Below are 8,388 nucleotides of genomic sequence, written 5' to 3'. Positions count from 1 at the left end.
CAGCTCATTATGGTCGACTGTTGGAGATAGCAATCCCAACTTCAGGTAGAGTCCAATTCACAACACTAGCCTTGGGTAGGCTAAATCATCATTTTGAGAGAATCCAATTGGTCAGAGTCAAAATCTTCAATATGGACTCATGTCCTTTGCTGTGAGCTAATATATAACAGAATAAAACTATGGCAAGACAGCTACATTTTATGGTAATATCCATTACACTTTGGGTTTCAGCCCTCTGATCGATTAAGTGAAGTACACATTACAAATGCATGGCTTGATTCCAAAGTGTAAACAAAAGTGGAAATGATGTAGAGAAGTGCAGCGTCACTTCAGTGGCACCTCAGTATGTTTCTTACAAAGAAATGTGTTGATGTACCATTGAATTTGACAATGCTTTGAGTTTGGGTCTAATGGCAAAAGGCTCATTACCACAATTAGATCATAAGACCATTACATATAGGAGTAGGATCTGTCCATCTGGTCCATCATGCCTGGTCTGCCATTTGATCATGGCTGATTTATTTTACCTCTCCTGCCTTCACCCCAAAAACATTTGATATCCTGACTAATCAAGAGCCCATCAACCTTCACTTTAAGTATACTGAATGACTTGGCTTTCCACCCCTTTTGTGGCAATGAATTCCACAGATTCACCACTCCTGGCTAAAGAAATTCCTCTTAATCTCTGTTCCAAAGGGATGTCCTTCTATTCTGAGGCTGTGTCCTCCGGTCCAAGACTCTCTCTCCATTGGAAATATGTTCTCCACATTCAGTCTATCTAGTCCTTTCAATGTCTTGTTAGTTTCAATGAGATTCACCCCCACCCCCATATTCTTCTAAACTCCAGCAAGCATAGACCCAGGATCATTAAACATTCCTTATATGTGAACCCTTTCATTTCCAGGATCATTCTCATAAACCTCCTTTGGATCTTCTCCATCCTCATTAGATGTGAGGCCCAAAACTAATCACAATATTGCAAATTTGGAGTATTGCTTACGGTTATGGTCACCCCACCATCGGAGGGATGCTGAGACTTTGGAGAAGGTGCAGAAGAGCTTCACCAGGATGCTGCCTGGTTTAGAGGGCACGTGATATCACTTGAAGCTGGAAAAACTTTTTCTCTGGAGCATTGGAGGCCAAGGGGACATCTCACAGAGGTTTGGAAGATTATGAAAGGCATAGATAGAGAGAGTGTCTGTTTTCCAGGGTTGAAATATCTAAATCCAGAGGGCCTGCTTTGAAGGTGGGTGGGGGAGGGTGGTGTAGGTTTTTTTAACTCAGAGAGCTGTGGACGCCTGGAATGTACTGCCTGGTATGGTGGTAGAGGCAAATACATTAAAGGCTTTTAAGAATATTTGGATGGGCACATGGACATAAAGAGGATGAAGGTTTACGGACATGGTATAGGTATGAGGGATTTGTGCTTGCATGGTTTTTATTTGCTTTTTCGCTGGTTTGGCACAACACTGAGCTCAAAGACCTGTTCTTATGTTGTACTCTTCTATTCTATTCTATCCTATCCTATTTGTTCTGACCAGTGCCTTACAAAGCCTCAGCATTACTTCCTTGCCTTTATATTTTGGCCCTCTATATCCTATCTCAGGATTCTCAATTTCCTTTTAAGATTATGTTGTTGATCGCCAATAGATCAGCAACACTAGCACCGTTGATCACAGATAGTGTCACAGCTGCAGAAAAGGAGGAAGTCATGGAGGAATTGTCTACAGTCTCTGTGGGTGGAAGTTAGGAACAGGAAGGGGTCAATAACTCTACAGGGTGTTTTTTTATAGACCACCCAATAGTAACAGGGACATCGAGGAGCAGATAGGGAGACAGATTCTGGAAAGGAGTAATAATACCAGGGTTGTGTTGGGAGATTTTAATTTCCCAAATATTGATTAGCATCTCCTCAGAGTGAAGGGTTTAGATGGGGTGGAGCTTGTTAGGTGTGTTCAGAAAGGTTTCTTGACACAATATGTAGATAAGCCTACAAAAGGAGAGACTGTACTTGATATGGTATTGGGAAATGAACCTGGTCAGGTGTCAGGTCTCTCAGTGGGAGAGCACTTTGGAGATAGTGATCACAATTCTATCTCCTTTACAATAGCATTGGAGAGAGATAGGAACAGACATGTTAGAAAAGCATTTAATTGGAGTCAGGGGAAATACGGGACTATCAGTCAGGAACTTGGAAGCATAAATTGGAAACAGATGTTCTCAGGGAAACATACAGAAGAAATGTGGCAAGCATTCAGGGGATATTTGTGTGAGGTTCTGAGTAGGTACTTTCCAAAGAGACATGGAAAGGATGGTAGGGTACAAAATCCGTGGTGTACAAAGGCTGTTGTAAATCTAGTCAAGAAGAAAAGAAGAGCTTACAAAAGGTTCAAAAAAACTAAAACTAGATAATGATATGAATCTAGAAGATTATAAGGCTAGCAGGAAGGAGTTTAAGAATGAAATTAGGAGAGTCAGAAGGGGCCATGAGAAGGCGTTTGGTGGACAGGATTAAGGAAAACCCAAGGCATTCTACAAGTATGTGAAGAGCAAGAGGATAAGACATGAGAGAATAGGACCAATCAAGTGCGACAATGGAAAAGTGTGTATGGAACCGGAGGAAGTAGCAGAGGTACTTAATGAATTCTTTGCTTCAGTGTTCACTACGGAAAAGGATCTTGGCAATTGTAGGGATTACTGGCAATGGACTGAAAAGCTTAAGCATGTATATATTAAGAAAGGGGATGTGCTGGAGCCTTTGGAAAGCATCAAGTTAGATAAGTCACCAGGACTGGACAGGATGTACCCCAGGCTACTGTGGGAAGTGAGGTAAGAGACTGCTGAGCCTCTGGCAATGATCTTTGCATCATCAGTGAGTGCGGGAGAGGTTCCAGAGGATTGGAGGGTTGTGGATGTTGTTCCCTTATTTAAGAAAGGGATTAGGGATAGCCCAGGAAATTATAGGCTAGTGAGTCTTACTTCAGTGGTTGGTAAGTTGATGGAGGAGATCTTGAGAGGCAGGAGTTATGAATATTTAGAGAGGTCTAATACGATTAGGAACAGTCAGCATGGCTTTGTCAAAGGCAGGTTGTGCCTTACAAGCTTGATTGAATTTTTTGAGGATGTGACTAAACACATTGATGAAGGTAGAGCCATAGATGTAGTGTATATGGATTTTAGCAAGGCATTTGATAAAGTACCCCATGCAAGGCTTATTGAGAAAGTAAGGAGGTCGATAATCCAAGGGGACATTGCTTTGTGGATCTGGAACTGGCTTGCCCACAGAAGGCAAAGAGTGGTTGTAGACGGGTCATATCGTGCGTGGAGGTCAGTGACACATGGTATGCCTCAGTGATCTGTTCTGGGACCCCTAATCTTTGTGATTTTTATAAATGACCTGGATGAGGAAGTGGAGGGATCAGTTAGTAAATTTGCTGATGACTCAAAGGTTGGGTGTATTGTGGATAGCGTGAAGGGCTGTCAGAGGTTACAACAGGACATTGATAGGATGCAAAACTGAGTGAGGAGTGGCAGATGGAGTTCAACCCAGATAAGTGTGAAGTGGTTCATTTTGATAGGTCAAATATGACGGCAGAATATAGCATTAATGGTAAGACTCTTGGCAGTGTGGAGGATCAGAGGGATCTTGGGGTCTGGTCCATAGGACACTCAAAGCTGCTGCGCAGGTTGACTCTGTGGTTAAGAAGGCATACGTGCATTGGCCTTCATCAATCGTGGGACTGAGTTTAAGAGCTGAGAGGTAATGTTGCAGCTATATAGGACCCTGATCAGACCCCACTTGGAGTACTGTGCTCAGTTCTGGTCACCTCAGTATAGGAAGGACGTGGAAACCATAGAAAGGGTGCAGAGGAGATTTACAAGGATATTGCCTGGATTGGGGAGCATGCCTTAAGAGAATAGGTTGAGTGAACTCGGCCTTTTCTCCTTGGAGCGATGGAAGATGAAGGGTGACCTGAGAGGATGTGTACAAGATAATGAGAGGCATTGATCGTGTGGATATTCAGAGGCTTTTCCCCGGGGCTGAGATAGCTAGCACAAGAGGGCATAGTTTTAAGGTGCTTGGAAGTAGGTACAGAGGTGATGTCAGGGGTAAGTTTTTTTACGCAGAGAGTGGTGAGTGCATGGAATGGGCTGCTGGCAACGGTGGTGGAGGCAGAAATGATAGGGTCTTTTAAGAGACTCCTGGATGGCTACATGGAGCTTAGAAAAATAGAGGGCTATGGGTAAAGCCTAGGTAGTTCTAATGTAGGGACATGTTTGGCACAGCTTTGTGGGCCAAAGGGCCTGTATTGTGCTGTAGGTTTTCTATGTTTCTAGATTTCAATGAAGTAGTGGCATTGCAATATATAATCAAAATTTGACATTTATTACGCCACAAAAATTGATGGGTTTTGAAGCTTAGCCCTCACTACACTATAAAATGAGCATCACACAAACCATGAACACAGTCTTTCAGAAGAATCTGAATGCAGCCCTAAATCCAATCAGTAACTGATCAGTAACTTTCTTCTTTAATTTACTGCTGAAGATGGACCATAAGGTACAGGAGCAAAATTAAGCCTTTCAGCCCATCTTGTCTGCTTCCACCATTCCATTTTATAGGTGATATCTCTATCAATTCAGAACAGTGAGATCAATCTTCCTGGTGAGTCAGAGTCATCGAACAAACACCTGCTCAGAGACTGATACCATGTGTACTTCAGAAACTAGGTCCAGGGATGGGTCTTCCCATGTTGAATCTGACTTTTCTGCAGATTATATAGATGAGTTTATGTGTATGGTGTAGAATGGGTTCAGCTACGGAGCAAGGAGATCATTGTGCCAAACATGGACCAAGTGATTGATTCTATCAACAAGATAGTGGCTTTCAGCTTCTTGAAGACTTAACTGTGAGAAGGAGACATCTTGGCTTTGTAAGTCAGTGTTGACTTTATTTTTCGTGCCACTCCTTCCATCCAGCACCAGAAGCAGCTGCAGCAGTGGTAGTATATTTATGCTTGCAGTCCAACAGCTTCAATGGTGAACCATCACACAGTGTTAGGTGCAATAGCATGCTGGTTAAGTGGTTGGACAGGCAGCTTGAGTACAGGACTGAAGCAGCAGAAACTATAGTTTAAATTTCATCGTAGCAGCCAGGGAATTTAACTACAAGTAATTAAGTGAATAAGTAATTACTAGAAGCTGTTAGATTGTTATTAAGAACCTCTCATGAAAGAAAATCTGCCAGTTTTACCCATTTTTGTCTATATGGGACGCCAGGCTCACCAGTGAGGTGAACTCTTAACTGTCTGACCAGTTTATAAATGATTGGGAATAATAAATGTAAGCACTTCTAATGATATCCACATCCCATAAAGGAAGAAGTAAAATTAAAGCAGAGCTTCTTACTAAAACCATAAACTGATTTTCAGGTAAGGAAAAACATGACAGGATAAACAAGAAGTGCAGTCGACATTTCGGGGCAAGACCCTTTGTCAGGACTAACTGGTTAGTCCTGATGAAGGGTCTCAGACCGAAACGTTGACTGTACTTCTTCCTATAGGTGCTGCCTGGCCTGCTGCGTTCCACCAGCACTTTGTGTATGTTGCTTGAATTTCCAGCATCTGCAGATTTCCTCGTGTTTGCGAGGATAAACGAGATATTTTAAAAAGTTTTATTTTATGAGCAGTATCTTAAGTAGGCAACTAGTTTTCATGAATACCTCTCACGTGCACAGAGATATTTTGTACACTACGCTGACAGTGTATTATCAAATCAATCCTGAAATTCTTAAATTGCCTCCTCATCTTCCCCTTTTCTGCAATGCCCTCTCAATAACTCCACTCTCCAACCAAACTTTTAGTTGCTCTTCCATATTACAGCTTCCACTACTTGCACCATTCATCGTTTCCTTCAAACAGGGGTTTTCAACCTTTTTTTATGCCAGGGACCCCCTACCATTAACTAAGGGGTCCATGGACCCCAGGTTGGGAATGCCTGAATGGAATGGAGAACTAGAACTGGAGCAGAGTGTTTAAACCAAGCACAAACCAGCCGTGAGGATGTGAATAGTCGGGCAGGCTGGAGGGGCCTCAGGCCTTTAACTGCTCCTATTTTCATGCGTTCCTTTGATTAAAAAGGCAGTCATTTCTCCCAGGCAAATGATACTAATCTTTTAACATTCAAGTATACTGGATATTCATTATAAAGGATTTGTTTCTAACCTATTTATATAATGCTGAGTACTTTGTGTAGTTCCCTAAATAATCACTCATTTTAAAAACCATCACACTTTTAAGCAAGTTTCCTCTTTAACTAACTTCAATTAGGAATTCCAGTTGCTAATTTTAGAGTTCAAAATGTGAGAAGAATGACTGCATAAGACTCTAAAGATATATATGTAAAATTTCCCTTCACTGTTCACAAATCTGTCCAATGCACTTACAGCCATTTACAAACTACTTACCAAAAGCATTCAGGGAGCTAGAAGATACCCTGGCATTCTAGGTTTACAGCCCTTGCCCTCACCAGCTTGATTCCTATCCCACATTTAAACTGAAACTGTTTTATGATGATTATTTTAACATTAATTTTCATCATTAAATATTTGTCAGAAAACAAATGTGTGAATTATTCTATTGTAGTAAGGCACATTGATGGCTCATTTTGACAGTAACCATGCGAAGGATTGCCTGCTTTGAATTGTCAGTTTCCAAAAAAAAAAATTGATGTAATCATTTTCTGCTCTTGTTGTAGGAAGTATTCTTGCCCTAAAGCTAAGGTTTAATATATCTTTTTAGCTTACTTGTCAATTATATGAGAAGTTAACTGTGGTTTTCACTCTCTGCATGCTGCCTGTTTGCAGAGTCTCAACATTTTTGTTTGCAGGTTATATGCCTTGATTATTTAAAGTTTTTGAGTAACTGTTGATCAAACCTTTAGGTGCATTGATAATTGAGATAGAGTTTTATTAGACCATAAGACATAAGAGCAGAATTAGGCCACCTGGCCCATTGAGTCTGCTCCACATTTCAATCATGGCTGATCTTTTTTGCTCTACTCCTCAACCCCAGTTCCCAGCCTTCTCCCCCTAACCTTTGATGCCATGTCCAATCAAGAACCTATCAATCTCTGATTTAAATAGACCTAACGACCTGGCCTCCACAGCTGCATGTGGTAACAAATTCCACACATTCACCACCCTCTGGCTGAAGAAATTTCTCCACATCTCTGATTTGAAAGGGTGCCCCTCTATCCTGAGGCTATGCCCTCTTGTCCTAGACTCTCCCATCATGGGAAACTTCCTTTCTACATCTACTCTGTGTAGGCCTTTCAACATTCGAAAAGGTTTTAATAAAATCCCCCCTCATCCTTCAGAATTCCAGTGAGTACAGACCCAGAGCCATCAAATGTTCCTCATATGATAATGCTTTCATTCCTGGTATCATCCTTGTGAACCTCCTCTGGTCCCTCCTCCAATGCCAGCTTATCTCTTCTAAGATGAGAAGCCCAAAACTGTACACAGTATTCAAGGTGAGGTCTCACAAGTGCCTTATAAAGCCTCAACATCACATCCTTGCTCTTGTATCCTAGACCTCTTGAAATAAATGCTAACATTATATTTGCCTTCCTCATCACTGACTCCACCTGCAAATTAATCTTTAGGGTGTTCTGCACAAGGACTCCCAAGTCCCTTTGCACCTTAGATTTTTTGGATTTTCTCCCCGTTTTGAAAATAGTCCGCACATTTATTTCCATTACCAAAGTGTATGACCATGCATTTTCCAACATTATATTTCATTTGTCACTTTTTTTGCCCATTCTCCTAATCTGTTTAAATCCTTCTGCATCCTGCCTGTTTCCTCAACACTACCTGCTCCTCCATCAATCTTCATATCATCTGCAAACTTGGCAACAAAGCCATCTATTTCATCATCTAAGTCATTTATACACAGCATAAAAAAAAGTGGTCCCAACACCAACCCTTGCAGAACACCACTAGTCACTGGCAGCCAACCAGACAAGGATCCTTTCATTCCCACTCACTGCCTTCTTCTAATCAACCAATTCTCTAACCATGTTAGTAACTTCCCTGTAATACCATCAGCTCTTAACTTGGTAAGCAGCCTCATGTGCGGCACCTTGTCAAAGGCCTTCTGAAAGCCCAAATATACAACATCCACTGCATCCCCTTTATCTATCCTACTTGTAATCTCCTCAAAGAATTCCAACAGGTTCGTCAGGCAGGATTTTCCCTTAAGGAAACCATGCTGACTTTGTTTTATCTTGTCTTATGTCACCAAGTATTCCATCGCCATGTCCTTAACAATTGACTCTACCATCTTCCCAAAAGAAGAGGGCGGAGCTTAGTTATGATGGTGCTAAGCA

This window comes from Hemitrygon akajei, chromosome 9 (genome assembly GCF_048418815.1).
Source record: "Hemitrygon akajei chromosome 9, sHemAka1.3, whole genome shotgun sequence".
Classification (NCBI taxonomy): Eukaryota; Metazoa; Chordata; class Chondrichthyes; order Myliobatiformes; family Dasyatidae; genus Hemitrygon; species Hemitrygon akajei.
This window is presented reverse-complemented; position numbering follows the sequence as displayed.